Source organism: Pongo pygmaeus, chromosome 15 (assembly GCF_028885625.2).
Source record: "Pongo pygmaeus isolate AG05252 chromosome 15, NHGRI_mPonPyg2-v2.0_pri, whole genome shotgun sequence".
Classification (NCBI taxonomy): domain Eukaryota; kingdom Metazoa; phylum Chordata; class Mammalia; order Primates; family Hominidae; genus Pongo; species Pongo pygmaeus.
This window is the reverse complement of record NC_072388.2, coordinates 5,908,460-5,929,768: the sequence shown is the minus strand read 5'-3', so window position 1 is coordinate 5,929,768 and position 21,309 is coordinate 5,908,460.

Genomic DNA, 21,309 nt, shown 5'->3' with positions numbered 1-21,309 from the left:
GAAGGGAATGGAATGGAACGTGGTAATGAATTGTACGGAATGTGGAATGTAATGGAAAAGAATGTGGAATGGAAAGGAATGCAATGGAATGTGGAATGGAATGGAAAGGAATAGAACGTGGATTGGAAAGTAATGGAACGTGGAATGGAAAGTGGCATGGAACGGGGAGTGGCAAGTGGAAGGGAATGTAATGGAACGTGGAATAGAATAGAATGGAACGTGGAATGGAATGGAATGGAAATTGGAACGGTATGGAATGCAATGGAATGTGGAATGGAATGGAATGGAATGGAATAGAACGTGGAATGGAATGGAATGGAACGTGGAATGGAAAGTGGCATGGAACAGGGAGTGGTACGTGGAAGGGAATGTAATGGAACGTGGAATAGAATAGAATGGAACGTGGAATGGAATGGAATGGAAATTGGAACGGTATGGAATGTGGAAGGGAACAGAATGGAATGTGGAATGGAATGGAATGGAATGCGGAATGCAATACACAGCAGTTTGTAATGCAATGGAATGGAACGAGGAATGGAATGGAATTTAACGTGGAATGGAACGGAGTGGAATGTGGAATGGAATGGAATGGAATGGAATGTGGAATGGAATGGAATTGAATGTGGAATGGGAAAAAATAGAGTGTGGAATGCAATGGGAATAGAATGGAATGCGGAATGGAATGGAATGGAATGTGGAATGCAAAGGACAGCAATTTGGAATGCAATGGAATGGAATGTGGAATTGAATGGAATTGAATTTGGAATGCAATTGAATGGAATGGAATATGGACTGGAATGGAATGGAAAGGAACGTTGAGCGAAATTTGGAATGGAATGGAATGGAATGGAAAGTGGAATGCAATGTGCAATGCAATGGAATGGAGTGGAATGTGGAATGGAATCTGGCATGGAATTGAATGGAATGTGGAATGGATTCGAAAGCAATGTGGACTATAATGGAATGAAATGAGGAAAGGAATGAAATAGATTGTGGAATGTTATGTGGGATGGAATATGGAATGGAATTGAATGGAATGTGAAATGGAATGTGGAATTCAAAGTGGACTGGAACAGAATGGAATGTGGAATGGAATGGAATGGAATTTGGAATGGAATGCAATGGAGATTGGAAAGGAATCGAATGGAATGGAATGCGGAATGGAATGTGGAATGGAATGTGAAATGGAATGGAACATGGAATCGAATGTGGAATGCAATGCAAAATGGAATGGAATGTGTAATGGAATGGAATGTGGAATGGAATGTGGAATGGAATGGAATGGAATGTGGAATGGAATGCAATGGAATGTGGAATGGAATGGAATGGAATGTGGAATGGAATGGATTGGAACGTGGAATGGAAAGCGGAATGGAATGGAATGGAGAGTGGAATGGAATAGAATGGAACGTGGAATGGAATGTGGAATGGAAGGTGGCATGGAATATGGAATGTCACATGGAAGGGAATGGAATGGAACGTGGTAATGAATTGTACGGAATGTGGAATGTAATGGAAAAGAATGTGGAATGGAAAGGAATGCAATGGAATGTGGAATGGAATGGAAAGGAATAGAACGTGGATTGGAAAGTAATGGAACGTGGAATGGAAAGTGGCATGGAACGGGGAGTGGCAAGTGGAAGGGAATGTAATGGAACGTGGAATAGAATAGAATGGAACGTGGAATGGAATGGAATGGAAATTGGAACGGTATGGAATGCAATGGAATGTGGAATGGAATGGAATGGAATGGAATAGAACGTGGAATGGAATGGAATGGAACGTGGAATGGAAAGTGGCATGGAACAGGGAGTGGTACATGGAAGGGAATGTAATGGAACGTGGAATAGAATAGAATGGAACGTGGAATGGAATGGAATGGAAATTGGAACGGTATGGAATGTGGAAGGGAACAGAATGGAATGTGGAATGGAATGGAATGGAATGCGGAATGCAATACACAGCAGTTTGTAATGCAATGGAATGGAACGAGGAATGGAATGGAATTTAACGTGGAATGGAACGGAGTGGAATGTGGAATGGAATGGAATGGAATGGAATGTGGAATGGAATGGAATTGAATGTGGAATGGGAAAAAATAGAGTGTGGAATGCAATGGGAATAGAATGGAATGCGGAATGGAATGGAATGGAATGTGGAATGCAAAGGACAGCAATTTGGAATGCAATGGAATGGAATGTGGAATTGAATGGAATTGAATTTGGAATGCAATTGAATGGAATGGAATATGGACTGGAATGGAATGGAAAGGAACGTTGAGCGAAATTTGGAATGGAATGGAATGGAATGGAAAGTGGAATGCAATGTGCAATGCAATGGAATGGAGTGGAATGTGGAATGGAATCTGGCATGGAATTGAATGGAATGTGGAATGGATTCGAAAGCAATGTGGACTATAATGGAATGAAATGAGGAAAGGAATGAAATAGATTGTGGAATGTTATGTGGGACGGAATATGGAATGGAATTGAATGTAATGTGGAATGGAATGTGGAATTCAAAGTGGACTGGAACAGAATGGAATGTGGAATGGAATGGAATGGAATTTGGAATGGAATGCAATGGAGATTGGAAAGGAATCGAATGGAATGGAATGCGGAATGGAATGTGGAATGGAATGTGAAATGGAATGGAACATGGAATCGAATGTGGAATGCAATGCAAAATGGAATGGAATGTGTAATGGAATGGAATGTGGAATGGAACGTGGAATGGAATGGAATGGAATGTGGAATGGAATGCAATGGAATGTGGAATGGAATGGAATGGAATGTGGAATGGAATGGAATGGAACGTGGAATGGAAAGCGGAATGGAATGGAATGGAGAGTGGAATGGAATAGAATGGAACGTGGAATGGAATGTGGAATGGAAGGTGGCATGGAATATGGAATGTCACATGGAAGGGAATGGAATGGAACGTGGTAATGAATTGTACGGAATGTGGAATGTAATGGAAAAGAATGTGGAATGGAAAGGAATGCAATGGAATGTGGAATGGAATGGAAAGGAATAGAACGTGGATTGGAAAGTAATGGAACGTGGAATGGAAAGTGGCATGGAACGGGGAGTGGCAAGTGGAAGGGAATGTAATGGAACGTGGAATAGAATAGAATGGAACGTGGAATGGAATGGAATGGAAATTGGAACGGTATGGAATGCAATGGAATGTGGAATGGAATGGAATGGAATGGAATAGAACGTGGAATGGAATGGAATGGAACGTGGAATGGAAAGTGGCATGGAACAGGGAGTGGCACGTGGAAGGGAATGTAATGGAACGTGGAATAGAATAGAATGGAACGTGGAATGGAATGGAATGGAAATTGGAACGGTATGGAATGTGGAAGGGAACAGAATGGAATGTGGAATGGAATGGAATGGAATGCGGAATGCAATACACAGCAGTTTGTAATGCAATGGAATGGAACGAGGAATGGAATGGAATTTAACGTGGAATGGAATAGAGTGGAATGTGGAATGGAATGGAATGGAATGGAATGTGGAATGGAAGGGAATTGAATGTGGAATGGGAAAAAATAGAGTGTGGAATGCAATGGGAATAGAATGGAATGTGGACTGGAATGGAATGGAGAGTGGATTGGAATGGAATGGACAGTGGCATGGAATGGAACGTAATGTGGAATGGAACATGGGATGGAATGGAATGGAATGTGGATTGGAATTGAAAGGAATGGAAAGGGGAGTGGAATGGAATTTGTAATTGAGTGAAACGGAATTTGCAATTTAATGGAATGAAATGGAATGTGGAACGGAGTGGAATGGAATGTGGAAAGGAATGCAGAATCGAATGGGATGGAATGTGGAATGGAATGTTTAATGGAATGGAATGGAATATGGAATGGAATGGAATGGAAAATGGAATAGAATGGAATGCAATGGAATGGAATATGGAATGGAATGGAATGGAATGCAATGTGGAATGGATTGGAATGGAATTGAATGGAATGGAATGTGGAATGGAAAGGAAAGTGGAATGGAATCAAATGGAATCGAATGTGAAATGATATAGAAGGGAATGTCGCATGGAATGAAGAACGGCATGTGGAATGGAAAGAAATTTGTAATGGAACGGATTGGAATTTGTAATGGAATGGAATTGAATGTGAAATGGAAAGGAATGGAATGTCCAATGGAAGGGAGTGGAATGGAATGGAATGCAATGGAATGTGGAATGGAATCTGGAATGGAATGGAATGGAATGTGGAAAGGAATGAGAAATGGAACGGAATGGAATGTGGAATTGAATGGAATGGAAGGTGGAATCGAATGGAAAGTGGAATGGAATGGAATGGAATAGAATGTGAAATAGAATGGTATGGAATGTCGAATGGAATGTGGAACGGAATGTGGAATGGAATTGAATGTGTAATGGAACGGAATGGAAAGAGTAATTGAATGGAATTGAATGTGGAATGGAAAGGAATGGAATGTCAAAAGGCATAGAATGGAATGGAAAGGAATGGGATGGAATGTGGAATGGAATGAAAAATGGAATGGAATGGAATGGAATGGAATGTGGAATGGGATGCAATGAAAGGTGGAATGGAGTGTGGAATGGAATGGATTGGAATATGGAATGGAATGTGGAATGGAAAGGAATGGAATGTGGAACGGAATGGAATGGAATGAGGAATGCAATTGAACGGAATGGTATGAAATGTGGAATGCAATGGAATGGAATGGAATGTTGAATGCAACGGAATGGAATATGGAATTCAATGGAATGGAATGGAATTTGGAATGGAATGGAATGGAATGTGGAGTGAAATGGAAAGGATTGTGGAATGGAATATGGAATCGAATGGGATGTAATGTGGCATGGAATGTGAAATTGAATGGAAAGGAATGTGAAATGTAATGTCTAAAGGAATGGATAGGAATGAGGAATGGAATGTGGAAAGGAATGGAATGGAATGGAATGTGGAATGGAATGGAATGGAATGTGGAATGGAATGGAATGGAACCTGGAATGGAATTGAATGGAAGGGAATGTGGAATGGAATGGAATGGAATGGAATGTGGAATGGAATGGAATGGAATGGAATTTAATGGAATGTTGAAAGGAATGGAAAGGAATGGAATGGAATGTGGAATGGAATGGGATGTGTAATGGAAAGTAAAGGAATGTGTAATGGAATGGAATGGAATGTATAATGGAATTGAGTGGACTGTGGAATCGAAAGGAATGTCATGTGGAATGGAAAGTGCAATGGAATGTGGAATGGAATTGAGTGGAGTGAGGAATGGAATGGAAAGTTCAATGGAATGGAATGCAAAGTGTTATAGAACGAAATTGAATGGAATGGAATTTGGAATGGAATGTTGAACGGAATGGAGTGGAATGTGTACTGGAATGTGGAATGGAATGGAATGAAATGTGGAATGGAATGGAATGCAGTGTGGAATGGAACATGGAATGGAAAGTGGACTAGAACGTGGAAATGAATGTGGTATGGAATGGAATGGAAGGGAATGTGGAACGGAAAGTGGATTGCAATGGAGTGGAATGAGAAATGTAATGTTGAATGGAATGGAATGTGGAATGGAATGGAAAGGAAATGAATATGGAATGGAATGGAATGGAATGGAATATGGAATGGAATGTGGAATGGAATGAATGGAATGTGGAATGGAATGGAATGGATCATGGAATGGAACGTGGAATGGCACGTGGAATGCAATGGAAAGGAATGTGGAATGGAATTGAATGGAATGTGGTATGGAATGATAAATTGAATGGATTGGAATGTGGAATGGAATGTGAAATGGAATGGATTGGAATGTGGAATGGAAAGTGGAATGGAATGGAATGGAATGTGGATTGGAAGGGAATTGAATATAGAATGGAATGGAATGGAATGGAATACGGAATGGCATGGAATGGAATGTGGGATGGAATGGATTGGAATGTGGAATGTAAAGTGGAATGGAATGGAATGTGGATTGGAAGGGAATTGAATGTGGAATGGAATGGAATGGAATGGAATAGAAAGTGGAATCGAATGGAAATTAATGTGGAATGGAATGGAATGCAAATTTGAACGGAATTTGAAATGTAATGCGATGGAATGTGGAATTCAATGTGGAATGGATTCGAACGGAATGGAATGTAGAATGGAATGGAACATAATGGAATACGGAACCGAATGGAATTGAATGTGGAATGGAAAGGAATGGATTGTGGGATGGCATGAAGAAGGCAATGGAATGGAATGTGGAATGGCATGTGGAATCCAGTGGAATGGAATGTGGAATGTAATAAAATGGAATGTGGAATGGAAAGAGGAATGGAATGGAATATGGAATGGAATGGAAAGTGGAAAAGTATGGAATGGAATGTGGAATGAAATTGAATGGATTGTGGAAAGAAATGGAAAGGAATGTCGAATGAAATTGAATTGAATGAAATGAAATGTGGAATGGAATGTTCAGTGGAACGGAATGGAATTTTGAATGGACTGTGGAATGGAATGGAATGGAATATGGAATGGAATGTGGAATGGAATGGAATGGAATGTGGAATGGAATGTCGAATTGAATGTGGAACGGAATGTGGAATGCAAAGGAATGGAATGTGGGTTGGAACGTGGAATGGAATGGAGTGGAACGTGGAATGGAACCCGGAATGGAATGGAATGGAAGTTTGAGAGGAATGTGGAATGGAATGTGGAATGGAACGCGGAGTAGACTGTGGAATGGATTGGAATGGAACGTGGAAAGAAATGTGGAATGGAATGTGTAATGGAATGGAATGGAATGTGGAATGGAATGCAATGTAATGTGGATTGAAATGGAATGGAATGAAATGTGGAATGCTATGGAACGAAATGCAATGTGGAATGGAATAGAATGGAACGTGGAATGGAATGGAATGAACGTGGAGTGCAATGGAATGGAATGGAATGTGGAATGGAAAGGAACTGAAAGTGCAATGGAATGGAATGGAATGGAATGTGAAATGGAATTTGGAATTGAATGGAAAGGAATGGAATGTCATGTTGAATGGAATGGAATATGGAATGGAATGGAATGGAAAGTGGAATGGAAAGTAATGGAATGTGGAATGGAATGGGGAATGGACCGGAATGGAATGCAATGTGGAATGGAAGGGAATGGAATGTAATGTGGAATGGAATGGAATGGAATGTGGAATGTAATGGAATGAAATGTGGAATGGAATGCAATGTGGAATGGAATGGATTGGAATGCAATGTTGAATGGAATGTGCAATGGAATTGAATGGAATGTGGAGTGGAATTGAAAGCAATGTGGAATTTAATTTGGAATGGAATGGAACGGAATGCGATGGAATGTGAAATGGAATGGAATGTGGAATGGATTGGAAAGTAATGTGGAATGGAATGGAATGGATTGTGAAATGGAATGTGGAATGGAATGGAATTGAATGTGGAATGGAATGGAACGGAATGTGGAATGGAATGTGGAATGGTATGGAATGTGCAGTGGAATGGAATGGAATGTGGAATGGAATAGGGAACGGAATGGAATACAATGGATTGGAAGGTGCAATGGAATTGAATGGAATGTGTAATGTAATGGAAAAGAATGTGCAATGGAATGGAATGGAATGTGGAATTCAATGGAAAGTATCGCGGAATGGAACGTGGATTGGATCATGGAATGGAACGTGGAATGGAATGGAATGGAACATGGAATGTAACTTGTAATGGAACGTAGAATGGATTGGAATGGAATGGAATGGAAAGGAATGGAGTGGATTGGAATGTCTAACGGAATGGAATGGAATATGTTGAGGAACGGAATGGAATGGAATGGAATGTGGAATGGAATGGAATGGAATGGAATGAGGAACTGAATGGAATATAATGTGGAGTGGAATGGAATGGAATCTGGAATGGAATGACATGGAATGTGGTACAGAATGGAATGGAATATGGAAGAGCAATGAATGGAATGTGGAATGGAAAGGAAATTGGAATGGAATGGAATGGAATGTGGAACGGAAAGGAATGGAATGTGGATTGGAATGGAATGAAACATGGACTGGAATAGAATGGAATGTTGAATGGAATGCCGAATGGAATGGAACGGAGTGTGGAATGGAATGGAATGGAATGTGGAAAGAATGAGGAATGGAATGGAATGGAAGATGGAATGGAATGGAATGGAAGGTGGAAAGGAATGGAGTGGAATGTGGAATGGAATGGAATTGAATGTGGAATTTAATGTGGAATGCAATGGAATGGAATGTAGAATGAATTAGAATGGAATCGAATGTAATGTGGAATGAAATGTGGAATGGCATGGAAAAGAATTTGGAATGGTCTGGAATGGAATGTGGAAAGGTGTGCAATCTGGAATGGAATGGAATGTGGAATTGAATGGAATAGAATGTGGAATTGAATGGAATGGAATTTAGAATGGAACCGAATGGAATGTGGAATTTAATCTGGAATGGAATGGAATGGAATGTGGAATGAAATGGAATGGAATCTAATGGAATGTGGAATGAAATGTGTAGTGGCATGGAATAGAAGGTGGAATGGTCTGGAATGGAATTTGATATGGAATGGGATGCAATGAGGAATGGAATCGAATGGAATGAGAAATGGATAGGAACGGAGCGGAATGGAATGGAATGTGGTATGGAATGCAATGGAATGCAGAATGGAACGGAATGGTTTGGAATGTGGAATGCAATACGGAGTGTGGAATGTGGAATGGAATGGAATGGAAAGTGCAATGCAGTGCAATGGAATGGAATATGGAACGGAATGGAATTGAGTGGAATGAGGACTGGAATGGAATGGAATATGGAATGTGGAATGTGGAATAGAATGGAATGCAACGTGGAATGGAATGTACAATGGAATGGAATGGAATGTGAAATGGAATGAGGAATGGAATGGAATTGAATGTGGAATGGAATGAAATGGAAATTGGAATGGAATGGAATGCAACTTGGAATAGAATGGAATGGAACGGAACGTGGAACTGAAAGGAATGGAATGGTATGGCATGAAATGGAGTGAGGAATGGTATGGAATGTTGAATTGAATGGAAAGGAATGTGGAATGGAATGGAATGGAAAGTGGAATGGAATTAAATGGAATGTTAAATGGAATGGAATGGAAAGTGGAATGGAAGGCAATGGAAAGTTGAATGGAATGGAATGGAATACTGAATGGAATGGAATGCAATGTGCAATGCAATAGAATAGAATATGGAACGGAATGGAATGGAATTGAATGTGGACTTGAATGGAATGAATGGAATGGAATGTGGAATGGTATGGAATGGAATGTGGAATGGAATATGGAATGGCATTAAATGGAATATTGAATGGAACGGAATGGAATTTGAGATGCAATGGAATGCAATGTGGTATGAAACGGAAGGGAATGTGGAATGGAATGTGGAAGGGAAAGAAATGGAACGGAATGGAATGTGGAATGGACTGGAGTGGAATCTGGAATGGAATGGAGTGGAATTTGTACTGCAATGAAATGGAATTTGGAATGGAATGGAATAGAATGAGGACAGGAATGGAATTGAATGGAATGTGGATTGGAATCTCATGGAATGCAATATGGAAAGGAATGGAATATTTAATGGAATCTAATGGAATGTGGAATGGAATGTGGAACAGAATGTAATGGAAAGCGGAATGGAATGTGGAATGTAATGGAATGTAATGTGGAATTGATTGTGGAATAGAATGGAATGGAATGTGGACTGGAAAGGAAGGGAATGGAATGTAGAATAGAATGGAATACAATGTGGAATGGAATGGAATGAAAGTGTAGTGGAATGTGGAATGGAATGGAATAGAATGTGGAATGGAATGGAATGGAATATGGAACGATATGTGGATTGGAATGGAATGGAATGTGGAAGGGAATGTAGGGAAACGTGTAATGGAATGTAGTGGAATATGGAATGGAAAGTGGAATGTCTTCGAAAGAAATGTGGAATGGAATGTACAATGGAATGGAATGGAATGGAATGGAATGGAATGTGGATTTGAATGGAATGGAATGGAATGTGGAACGGAATGGAATGGAATGGAATGGAATAGAATGTGGAATGGAATGCAATAGAATGTGAAATGGAATGTGGAATGGAAAGTGGAATGGAATGTGGAATGGAATGTGGAATGGAATGTAATGTGGAATGGAATGTGCAATGGAATGGAATGGAATGTGGAATGGAATATGCAATGGAATGGAATGGAATGTGGAAGGGAATGTGGAAAGCAATGGAAATGAATGGAATGTGGAACGGAAAGGAATGGAATGTGGAATGGAATGGAATGAAATGGAATAGAATGGAATGGAAAGGAATGTGGAATGGAATGGAATGGAACGCGGAATGGAATGGAATGGAATGTGGAATGCAAAGGACAGCAATTTGGAATGCAATGGAATGGAATGTGGAATTGAATGGAATTGAATTTGGAATGCAATTGAATGGAATGGAATGTGGACTGGAATGGGATGGAAAGGAACGTTCAGGGAAATTTGGAATGGAATGGAATGGAATGGAAAGTGGAATGCAATGTGCAATGCAGTGGAATGGAGTGGAATGTGGAATGGAATCTGGCATGGAATTGAATGGAATGTGGAATGGAATCGAAAGCAATGTGGACTATAATGGAATGGAATGAGGAATGGAATGAAATAGATTGTGGAATGTTACGTGAGATGGAATATGGAATGGAATTGAGTGTAATGTGGAATGGAAAGGGGAATTGAAAGTGGACTGGAACAGAATGGAATGTGGAATGGAATGGAATGGAATTTGGAATGGAATGCAATGGAGATTGGAAAGGAATCGAATGGAATGGAATGCGGAATGGAATGTGTAATGGAATGTGGAATGGAATGGAACGTGGAATGGAATGTGGAATTCAATGCAAAATGGAATGGAATGTGTAATGGAATGGAATGTGGAATGGAACGTGGAATGGAATGGAATGGAATGTGGAATGGAATGGAATGGAATGTGGAATGGAATGGAATGGGATGTGGAATGGAAAGCAGAAAGGAATGGAATGGAGAGTGGAATGGAATAGAATGGAACGTGGAATGGAATGTGAAATGGAAGGTGGCATGGAACGTTTAATGTCACATGGAAGGGAATGGAATGGAAAGTGGAAATGAATTGAACGGAATGTGCAATGTAGTGGAAAAGAATGTGGAATGGAAAGGAATGCAATGGAATGTGGAATGGAATGGAATGGAATGGAGTGGAATGGAATGGAATAGAATGTTGAATGGAAAGGAATAGAAGGTGGAATGGAAAGTGGCATGGAAAGGGAGTGGCACGTGGAAGGGAATGTAATGGAACGTGGAATAGAATAGAATGGAACGTGGAATGGAATGGAATGGAAATTGGAACGGTATGGAATGCAATGGAATGTGGAATGGAATGGAATGGAATGGAATGGAATGGAGTAGAAGGTGGAATGGAATGGAATGGAACGTGGAATGGAAAGTGGCATGGAACAGGGAGTGGCACGTGGAAGGGAATGTAATGGAACGTGGAATAGAATAGAATGGAACGTGGAATGGAATGGAATGGAAACTGGAACGGTATGGAATGTGGAAAGGAACAGAATGGAATGTGGAATGGAATGGAATGGAATGCGGAATGCAATACACATCAATTTGGAATGCAATGGAATGGAACGAGGAATGCAATGGAATTTAACGTGGAATGGAATGGAGTGGAATGTGGAATGGAATGGAATGGAACGTGGAAAGGAATGGAATGGAACAGGGAATGGAATGGAATGGAATGTGGAATGGAATGGAATTGAATGTGGAATGGGAAAAAATAGAGTGTGGAATGCAATGGGAATAGAATGGAATGTGGACTGGAATGGAATGGAGAGTGGATTGGAAAAGAATGGACAGTGGCATGGAATGGAAAGTAATGTGGAATGGAACGTGGGATGGAATGGAATTGAATGTGGATTGGAATTGAAAGGAATGGAAAGGGGAGTGGAATGGAATTTGGAATTGAGTGAAATGGAATTTGGAATTTAATGGAATGGAATGGAATGTGGAACGGAGTGGAATGGAATGTGGAAAGGAATGTAGAATCGAATGGGATGTAATGTGGAATGGAATGTTTAATGGAATGGAATGAAATGTGGAAAGGAATGTGCAATGGAATGGGCTGGAATGTTGAATGGAATGTGTAATGGAATGTGGAAAGTAATGTAATGGAATGTGGAATGGAATGGAATGGAAGGTGGAATGGAATGGCAAGGAAAGTGGAATGAAATTGAATGGAACGTAATAGAATGTGGAATGGAATAGAATGGAATGATGAATGGAAAGTGGAATGGAAAGTGGAATAGAACGAAATGGAATGTGGAATGTAATGTTGAATGGAGTGCAAGGGAATGTGGAATTTAATGGAATAGGATGGGGAATGGAATGGAATGGAATGTGGAATGGAATGTGGAATGGAATGGAAAGGAATGGAATGGAATATGGAATGAAATGGAATGGAATATGGAATGGAATGGAATGCAATGGAATGGAATATGGAATGGAATGGAATGGAATGCAATGTGGAATGGATGGGAATGGAATTGAATGGAATGGAATGTGGAATGGAATGGAAAGTGGAATGGAATCAAATGGAATCGAATGTGAAATGATATGGAAGGGAATGTCGAATGGAATGAAGAACGGCATGTGGAATGGAAAGAAATTTGTAATGGAACGGATTGGAATTTGTAATGGAATGGAATTGAATGTGAAATGGAAAGGAATGGAATGTCGAATGGAAGGGAGTGGAATGGAATGGAATGCAATGGAATGTGGAATGGAATCTGGAATGGAATAGAATGGAATGTGGAAAGGAATGAGAAATGGAACGGAATGGAACGTGGAATTGAATGGAATGGAAGGTGGAATCGAATGGAAAGTGGAATGGAATGGAATGGTATAGAATGTGAAATAGAATGGTATGGAATGTCGAATGGAATGTGGATTGGAATTTGTAAAGGAACGGAATGGAAAGCATAATTGAATGGAATTGAATGTGGAATGGAAAGGAATGGAATGTCAAAAGGCATAGAATGGAATGGAAAGGAATGGAATGGAATGTGGAATGGAATGAAAAATGGAATGGAATGGAATGTGGAATGGGATGCAATGAAAGGTGGAATGGAGTGTGGAATGGAATGGATTGGAATATGGAATGGAATGTGGAATGGAAAGGAATGGAATGTGGAATGGAATGGAATGGAATGAGGAATGCAATTGAACGGAATGGTATGAAATGTGGAATGCAATGGAATGGAAGGGAATGTGGAATGCAACGGAATGGAATATGGAATTCAATGGAATGGAATGGAATTTGGAATGGAATGGAATGGAATGTGGACTGGAATATGTAATGGAATGGAAGGGAATGTGGAATGGAATGTGGAAAGGAACGTGGAATAGAATGTGGAATAGAATGTGTAATGGAATGGAATGGAAGGTGGAACAGAATGAGGAATGGAAGGTGGTATGGAATGTGGAATAAAATTTGGAATGGAACGGAATGGAAAGTGGAAAGGAATGTGGAATGGAATGGCATGGAATGTGAAAAGGAATGGAATGGAATGTGGAATGGAAGGTGGAATGCGATGGAATGGAATGAGGAGTGGAATGTGGAATGGAACGTGGAATAGAATGAAACGTGGAATGGAATGGAACGAAATGGAATGTGGAATGGAATTGAATGGAATTTAATGGAATGTGGAATGGAGCGGAATGGAATGGAATGTGGAATGGTATGTGGAATGCAATGGAATGGAAAGTGGAGTGGAATGTGGAATGGAACGTGGAATAGAATGTAACGTGGAAAGGATTGGAATGTGGAATGGAATGTGGAATTCAATGTAATGGAATTTGGAATGGAATGGTATTAAATGTGGAATGGAATGGAATGGAATGTGGAATGGAATGTGGAATGGAATGGAATGGAACATGGACTGGAACGTGGAATGCAACGTGCAATGGAACGTGCAATGGAACGTGGAATGTAACGTGGAAAGGAATGAGTAATGCAATGGAATGTAATGTGGAACGGAAGGGAATGGAATGCGGATTGGAATGTGGAATGGAATATGGAATGGAAAGTGGAATGGAATGCAATGGAATGGTGAAAGGAATGGAATGGAAAGCAGTGTGGAATGGAAGGGACTGGAATGCGGAATGGAATGTGGAATGGAATATGGAGTGGAATGTTGAACGGAATGGAATGGAATGTGCAATGGAATGAATGCAACGTGGAATGGAATGCAATGGAATGTGGAATGGAATGGAATGGAATGGAATGTGGAATTGAATGGAATGAAAAGTGTAATTGTATGAAACGGAGTGGAATGTGGAATGGAATTGAATGGAATGTGAAATTGAATTGAATAGAATGTGGAATGGAATGGAATGGAATGCAGAACAGAATGTAATGGAATGTTGAATGGAATGTGGAATGCAATGGTATGGAGTGTGTAATGGAATGGAATGGAATGGTATGGGATTTGGAATGGAATGGAAGGGAATGTGGAATGGAATGGAAAGCAAAGAAATGTGGAATGGAATGGAATGAAATTTGGATGGAAATGTGGAATGGAATGGAATGGAATGAAAAGGAATGTGAAAGGGAATGGAATGGATAGTGGAAAAGATGTGAGTGGAAAGAGGCAAGGAATCGAATGGAATGCAATGGAAAGGAATGGAATGGGGAATGGTATGGAATGGAATGGAATGGAAAAGAATGTTGAATGGAATGGAATGAAATGTGGAATGGAATGGAATATCGAATGCAATGGAATGTGGAATTGAATCTGTAATGGATGGAATGGAATGGAATGTGGAATGGAATGCAATGTGGAATGGAACAGATTGGAACGTGGTATGGAACGTAGAATGGAACGTAGAATGAAACAACAATAGAACGTGGAATGGAACGTGGAATGTAATGAGGAATTGAAAGTAGTGGAATGTGGAATGGAAAGGAACGGAATGTGTAATGGAATGTGGAATGGAATCTGCAATGGAATGGAAGGCAGTGCGGAAGGTAATGGAATGGAACGTGGAAGGGAATGGAATGGAATTTGGAATGAAGGATAATGGAGTGGAAATTGGAATAGATTTTAATGGAATTAGGAATGGAAAGTAATGGAATGTGGAATGGTAAGTGGAAAGGAATGGAGTGAATTTTGGAATGGAATGGAAAGGAATGTGGAATGGAATGGAATGGAATGTGGAATAGAACGGAAAGGAATTGTAGGGAATGTGGAATGGAATGGAATGGAACGTAAAATGCAAAGCGGAATGGAAGGTAGAATGGAATGGAAAGGAACGTGCAATGGAATGTGGAATGGAACATGGATTGGAATGTGGAATTGAAGGGAATGAAATGCGGAATGGAATGTCAAATGGAATGTGGAATCGAATGGAATGGAACGCGGTATGTAATGGAATGGAACGTTTAATGGAATGGAATGGTACGTGGAATGGAATGGATGGAATGAGGAATGGAATTTACTTCAAGATGGAATGGAATGGAATGGAATGGATTGGAATTTGAATGGAATGGAATGGAATGGAATGTGTAGTGGAATGGAATGGAAGGGGGAATTGAATGCAATTGAACGTGGAAGGGAATGGAATGGAACTTGGAATGGCACATGGAATGGAATGTGGAATGGAATGTGAAATGCAATGTGGAATGGAATGTGGAATGGAATGGAATGTAAAGTGGAATGGAATGGAATGGAATGAAGATTGGAATGTGGAATTGAATGTGGAATGGAATGGAAAGTAATGGAATGGAAAGGAATTTGAAATGGAATGGAATGGAATGCGGAATAGAATGGAATTGAGTGGAATGTTGAATGGAATGGAATGTTGAATAGAATGGAATTGAGTGGAATGTTGAATGGAATGGAACGGAATGTAGAATGGAATGTGGAATGGAATGTGGAATGGAATGTGCAATGGAATGTGGAATGGAATGCAATGGTGTGGAATGTGGAATGGAATGGAATGCAATGCGGAATGGAATGTGGAATGGAAAGGAATAGAACGGAATGGAATGCAAAGTGGAATGGAATGGATTGGAATGGATGGAATGTGGAATGGAATGGAATGGAATGTGGAATGTAATTGAATGGAATGTGGACTGAAAAAGAATGGAATCGAATAGAAAGTGAAATGCAATGGAATAAAATTTGCAATGCAATTCAACGGAATATGGAATGGAATGGAATGGAATGTGGAATGGAATGTAAAGGAATGTGGAATGGAAAGTGGAATGGAGTGGAACGGAATGTGGAATGGAGTGGAATGTATTGTGGAATGGAATAGAAGGGAATGGAATGAGGATTGGAATACTATCGAAACGAATGAAATGGAACGTGGAATGGAATAGAATAGAATGGGGAATGAAATGGAATGGAATGCGGAATGGAATGGAATGGAATGGAATGTTGAATGGAATGGAATGGAAAGGAATTGAAGGTGGAATGGAATGAAAGGGAATGTGGAAATGAATGCGGAATGGAATGGAATGGAATCTGGAATGTAATGCAATGGAATGTGGAATGGAAGGGAATGGAATCTGGAATGGAATGTGGAGAAGGAATGGAAAGGAATGTGGAATGTAATGGAAAGGAAAGTGGACTGGAATAGAATGGAATCGAATGGAAAGTGAAATGGAATGGAATGGAATTTGCAATGCAGTTCAATGGAATATGGAAGGTAATGGAATGGAATGTAGAATGGAATGGAAAGGAATGTGGAATAGAAAGTGGAAGGGAATGGAACAGAATGTGGAATGGAGTGGAACGGATTGTGGAATGGAATGGAATGGAATGAAATATGGATTGGATTTTAGTGGAAACTAATGAAATGGAATGTGGAATGGAATAGAATGGAAAGGGGAATGAAATGGAATGGAATCTGGAATGGAATGAAGTGGAATGTAATGTGGAATGAAATGGAGTGGAAAGGAATGAAAGGTGGAGTGGAACGGAATGGGATGTGTAATGGAATGTGGAACGGAACGGAATGGAATGGAATGTGGAATGGAATGGAATGGAAAGGAATGGAAGGTGGAATGGAATGGAAGTGAATGTGGAATGGAATGTGGAATGGAACGGAATGGAATGTGGAATATAATGGAATGGAATGTGGAATGGAATGGAATGGAATGTGGAATGGGATGTGAATTGGAATGCAATGGAATGGAATGGAAGGTGGAATGGAATATGGGATAGAATGGAATGTGGAATGGAATGCAACGGAAAGGAATGGAATGTGAAATGGAATGAAAGGGAATGTGGAATGGAATTTAATGGAATGGAAATTGGAATGGAATGAAAGGGAATGTGGAATGGAATATAATGGAATGGTATGTGGAATGGAATGGAATGCAATGGAATGGAATGTGGAATGGAATGGAATGCGGAATGAAATGCAATTGAATGTGAAATGGAATGGAATGGAATGTGGATTGCAATGAGAAATGGAAATAAATGAAACGCGAATGGAATGTGGAATGGAAAGGAATGGAATTTGGAGTGGGATGTGGAAAGGAATGTGGAATCAATTGTGGAAAAGAATGGAATGCAATATGAAATGGAATGTAGTATGGAATGTGCAATGGAATGGAATGCAATGTGAAATTCAATGGAATGGATTGTCCAATGGAATGGAATGGAGAGTGCAATGGAATGGAATCGAATGTGGAATGGAATGGAAAGCAATGTGGAATGGAAAGGAACGGAATGTGGACTGGAGTGGAAAGGAATGGAGTGGAATGTGGAATGGAATTGAATGTGGAATGGATATGAATGCAATATGGAATGGAATGGAATGGAATGTAGAATGGAATGTGGAATGGAATGTGGAATTGAATTGAATGGAATGTGGAATGGAATGGAATGGAATGCGGAATGGAATGGAATGCAGAGTGTAATGTGGAATGGAATGGAATAGAATGTAGAATGGAATGTGGTATGGAATGGAATGGAAAGTAGAATGGAATGCAATGGATTGTGGAATGGAATGGAATGGAATGGAATGGAATACGGAATGGAATGGAATGGAATGAAATATAGGCTGGTATGGAATGTGGAAAGGAATGGAATTGCATGGAATGTGGAATGCAATGGATTGGAACGGAATGGAATGGAATGGAAAGGAAGGGAATGCAGAATGGAATGTGGAATGAATTGGAAAGGAATGTGGAATGGAATGGAAAGGAATGCAATGTGGAATGGAATGGATTGGAATGTGGAATGGAATGGAATGTGAAAAAGAATGGAATGGAATGTGGAAAGAAATGGAATGGAATGTGGAATGGATTGGAATGGAATGTGGAATGGAATTGAATGGTACGTGGAATGGACCGTGGAATGCAACGTGGAATGCAAAGTGGAAAGGAATGCGGAATGGAAAGTGGAATGGACCGTGGAATGGAAAGTGGAATGGAATGGAATCGAATCGAATGGAATGTGGAAAGGAATGGAATAGAATGTGTTATGGAATGTGGATTGGAATGTGGAATGTAATGGAATGGAAAGTGGAATGGAATGAAAAGGAATGTAGAATGGAATGTGGAATGGAAGGTAATGAAATGTGAAATGGAATGCAACTGAATGTGGAATGCAATGTGAATTGGAATTGAATGGAATGAAATGGAATGTGGAGTGGAATGGAATGATATGTGGAATGGAAGGTGGAATGGAATGGAATGGAATGTGAAATGGAATGGAATTGAATGGAATAGAATGAGGAATGGAATGGAATGGAATGTGAAATGGAATGGAATGCAAGGTTGAAAGGAATGCAATGGAGTGGAAAGTGGAATGGAATGGAATGGAATGTGGAATGGAATGTGGAATGGAATGTGGAATGGAATGGAATGATATGTGAAAAGGAAGAAGGAATGGAAAGGAATGGAATGTCAAAAGGAATGGAATGGTATGTAATGTAATGTGGAATGGAATGGAATGGAATGTGGAATGGAATACAATGGGAATTGAAATGGAATGGAATGGGGTGGGAAATGGAATGGAATCAAAGGTTGAATGGAATGGAATGGAGCAAAAAGCGGAATGGAATGGAATGGATTGTGGAATGTAATGTAGAATGAAATGGAATGGAATGTGGGATGGAATGGAATTGAATGCAGAATGCACTCGAATGGAATGTGGACTGGAATTTAATGGAATGGAGTGGAACATGAAATGGAATTGAATGCAATTTGGAATGGAATTCAAGGGCTTTGGAATGGAATGGAATGGAATGGAATGGAATGTGGAATGAGATGTGGAAAGGAATGGAATAGAATGTGGATTGGAATCGAATGCAATGTGGAATGTAATTGAAAGGAATGGAATGTGGCCTGGAATATAATGTGGAATGGAATAGAATGAAATGGAATGGAATGTGGAATGGAACGTGGAATGTAATGTGTAATGGAATGGAATGGATTGTGTAATGGAATGGAATTGAATGCGGAAAGGAATGTGGAATGGAATGGAATGGAATGTGGAATGGAATGGAATGGAATGTGGAATCGAATTTAATGGAACGTGGAAAAGAATTTGGAATGGAATGGAATTGAATGTAGAATGGAATGTGGAATGCAAAGGAATGGAATGTGGGAGGGAATGGAATTCAACAGGGATTGGGATGAGGAAAGGAATGTGGAAAAGAATGGAATGGATTTTGCAATGGAACGAGACATGGAACGTGGAATGTAATGGAATGGAACTTGGAATGGAAAGTAGAATGGAACGTGGAGTGGAACGTGGAATGTAACATGGAATGGAATGGAATGGATAGTGAAATGAAATGGAACGTGGAATGGAAGGGAACGTGGAATGGAATGGAATGGAAGGTGGAATAGAATGGAATGGAATGTGGAATGGAATAGAATGGAACGGAAAATGGACTGAAAGGGAATGGAATGGAATGAAAAGTGGATTGGAGTGGAATGGAATGTGGAATGGAATGTGAAATTGAATGGAATGGAATGTGGAATGGAATGGAATGGAATGTGGATTGGAGTGGAATAGAATGTGGAATGCAATGTGAAACGGAATGGGTTCGAATGTGGAATGCAATGTTGAATGGAAAGGAATGGAATATAGAATGGAATGTGGAAAGACATGTAATGGAATCTGGAATGGAATGTAGAAAGGAATGGAATGGAATATCGAATGGAATTAAATGTAACATAGAATGGAAAGGAATGGAAAGTGGAATGGAATGGAATGGAATGTGAAATGGAGAGGAATGGAAAGGAATGTGGACTGGAATGGAATAGAATGTGGAATGGCATGGAATGGAATGTGGAATGGAATGGAAAGTGGAAATTAATGGAATGAAATGTGGAATGAAATGGAATGGAATGGAATGTGGAATGGAATGAAATGGAATGTAGAATGGAATGTGGAATGGAATGGAAAGGAATGTGGAAAGAAATTGAATGGAATGTGGAATGGAAAGGAATTGAATTTGGAAAAGAATGGAATGGAATGTGGAAAGGAATGGAATGGAATGTGGAACAGAATGGAATGCAATGTGGAATGGAATGTGACATTGAAAGTAATGGAGTGGAATGGAACATGAAATGGAATGGTATGGATTTCAGAATGGAATGGAATGGAATGGAATGTGGAATGGAATGGAATGGAATGGAATGTGGAATGTAATGTGGAGTGGAATGGAATGGAATGTGAAATGAAATGGAAAGGAATGGAATGGAATTGAAAGAGAATTGGAATGGAATGGAATGTGGAATGGAATGTGTAATGGAATGGAATGTGGAATGGAATGTGTAATGGAATGGAATGGAATTTGGAAAGGAATGTGGAATGGAATGTAAAGGAATATGGAATGGAATGTGGAATGGATTGGAATGGAATGAGAAACGAAATGTGGAATGGAATGGAATGGAATTTGCAATGGAAAGTGGAATGGAATGGAATGGAATATGGAATGGATTTTAATGGAATAGAACATGGAATGCAATCGAATGGAATGTGGCATGGAATTTAGAATGGAATGTGGAATGCAGTGGAAAGGAATGCAATGTGGAACGGAATGGAATGGAATGTGGAAAGGAATGGAATGGAATGTGGAAGGGAATGGAATAGAACGGGGAAGGTAAAGGAATCCTATGTTGAATGCAATGTGGAATGGAATGGAATGGAATGTGGAATGGAATTGGGAATGGAATGGAATGGAACGTGAAATGC